Source organism: Schistocerca gregaria, unplaced genomic scaffold, assembly GCF_023897955.1.
Source record: "Schistocerca gregaria isolate iqSchGreg1 unplaced genomic scaffold, iqSchGreg1.2 ptg000587l, whole genome shotgun sequence".
In the NCBI taxonomy this organism is placed as follows: Eukaryota; Metazoa; Arthropoda; class Insecta; order Orthoptera; family Acrididae; genus Schistocerca; species Schistocerca gregaria.
Window position 1 is genome coordinate 182,501 of NW_026061977.1, and position 2,500 is coordinate 185,000.

At 55.2% G+C, this 2,500-nt stretch overlaps 1 non-coding gene across 1 annotated transcript in view; it reads left to right on the forward strand.

The window, feature by feature from the left end:
* Positions 1-2,353: 2,353 nt before the first annotated feature.
* Positions 2,354-2,500, forward strand: part of LOC126316549 (small subunit ribosomal RNA) — a 1,893-nt gene continuing 1,746 nt past the window's right edge. The window contains exon 1 of the ribosomal RNA XR_007556162.1: positions 2,354-2,500. This exon is cut by the window's right edge and continues 1,746 nt beyond it. This is a non-coding gene — a ribosomal RNA (small subunit ribosomal RNA).

A 2,500-nucleotide genomic window follows, 5' to 3' on the forward strand; every position in this document is an offset into this window, starting at 1 on the left:
ACCTTAACCTAAGTTACACTGCACCTTAACCTAACTTACACTGCACCTTAACCTAAGTTACACTGCACCTTAACCTAAGTTACACTGCACCTTAACCTAAGTTACACTGCACCTTAACCTAACTTACACTGCACCTTAACCTAACTTACACTGCACCTTAACCTAAGTTACACTGCACCTTAACCTAAGTTACACTGCACCTTAACCTAAGTTACACTGCACCTTAACCTAAGTTACACTGCACCTTAACCTAAGTTACACTGCACCTTAACCTAAGTTACACTGCACCTTAACCTAAGTTACACTGCACCTTAACCTAACTTACACTGCACCTTAACCTAACTTACACTGCACCTTAACCTAACTTAAACTGCACCTTAACCTAACTTACACTGCACCTTAACCTAACTTACACTGCACCTTAACCTAACTTACACTGCACCTTAACCTAACTTACACTGCACCTTAACCTAACTTACACTGCACCTTAACCTAACTTACACTGCACCTTAACTGTCACATGTAACGTCACAGGAATGTAGCTTTGCCTAACAGCAACCCTCTGAACATAGTTCACTGCTTGGATCCTCTGGTGTCATGTGTATTTCTTGATGCCATGGTGCGTACCCTCACATAAAGGTCTTTCGAGTGTTGCGTACTTTCTACACAGTCCCGCTAACCACTGGAAGGGTGTACCGCTACAGAACGAATATCCCCCCTCCCCTCCTGCCCTTCCAAGCTGGTCGGTCAGGCGTTTGTTTGTGAAATGAGCCTTGCAGCTGTTCAGTTGCATTCGGTTGTCGATGCAGTCAGTGTACGTTGTGGTACGGCCTGTGTGGACTGTCCGCTGATGTACGCGTAACCCACACTGATCATCCGTCGTTACGTACTGAGTGACATAATGTGGCACATGCTTGACCGTACACCGGCTGCGCCCTACAATGGCGAATCATAAGGGCCATATGTTGTGCACGATGCTACTTGTCTCGTCTCCCCATTACAGCGAGATTGCACTGTTGTACGCCGTACAGACATGTGGTAAGTAGGTACGGACGAAAGTATTGCATGTTGGCCCCCCCCCCCCCCTCCTCCCTCTGCCGGGAATCAGCGTGAGCCGTCTGTTGATGTAGCGACGAGGGTTTTCCTATTTAATCGTATTGCCCCACACAACATGATAGCACGGTGGACCGCGTTCCACATCTGCGACATGCTACAGAGGCCGGTTGACAGTCGACCGCGCAAGGGACATTGCACACGTGCGCGGACCATCTTCCACGTGTTCTCTCGTGTACATGCCGCAGTGTGTATGTGGGCTGATGTAGCGTGTCGTGACACATAACATGCAGGCATGCCAGAATCGTAGATTTCGCAAATGTAGATTGACGTATACGTTTGCTGCCAAAGATCCGCAAATGAACTGGAAATCAGTTGTTGAGCGGTTGTTCGCGCTGCAGGTGCATCGGTGATAGCGACGATCGGTACATCTGTGAACCGGTTGTTTCGGCGGTACCCGCCATGCCCCCGAACCTGAGTTGGCCATGTGGGTATGAAGCGATACGAGGCTGTGGCTTGGCGGGACAGTCCCCGGCCGGTGAGGGGGGGCCGCCCGGCGTGCTGGCCGCGCGCTGCGTGAGCGCACGCACTACAGCCGGCTGGTGGGGGGCGCCCAGTGGCAGGAGCGCCGGCCGACGGGCCCGGCTGGCGTCCCAGCTATGCGCCGGCGCACCCTGCGCGCGGCGCCAGGCGGCCAAAGTGGGTTCTGCCGAGCCCGGTGCGAAGCGCGGTGGACATCTGCAGTGTGCTGGTCCGATTGCGGACTGTGTGCGTTGAGGATGCGCCGCCGCCCGGCACTCGGCGTCGCGACGCCGTCTGCTGCTCGGTCGCCCCCAGCGGTTCTCGCAGGTGGTTTGTATCGCAGCTCTGCGGACGTGTTGGCGCGTGCGCTGTGCTGGGAGAGTTCGCTTCTGCACCCAAGTGGGGCTTTGCCCTTCTGTGGCGCTGGCGTTGGAGCTGCCGGTCACCGTAGGTGGCGCGTGTTGTTTCCCGCCGGCAATGCCACGACAGCACGCTCCCGGGCCTCTGTCGGCAGCGGCAAGCTCAGTTGGGAGCACGGGTGTTCGCACTGAAAGCGTCTACTCGCCTATCTCCGGGCGATTGCGCCTCTCTCGAACCCGACCAAGTACTTAGGACGGCGCTGCGCGCCGCCGGGACCTGAGAGGGTTTCGAGGTGTATCGTGCAGGGGAGCTCAGCCTCCTCCTGTTTGCAGAATAATTGAGCGGACGCTTGCGTGTTCGCGCGGGCCCTCGGGACACACTCCCGGGCGGCCGGCTGCTCAGCTCTCGTTGACGCAGCTCCCTGGTTGATCCTGCCAGTAGTCATATGCTTGTCTCAAAGATTAAGCCATGCATGTCTCAGTACAAGCCGCATTAAGGTGAAACCGCGAATGGCTCATTAAATCAGTTATGGTTCCTTAGATCGTACCCACGTTACTTGGATAAC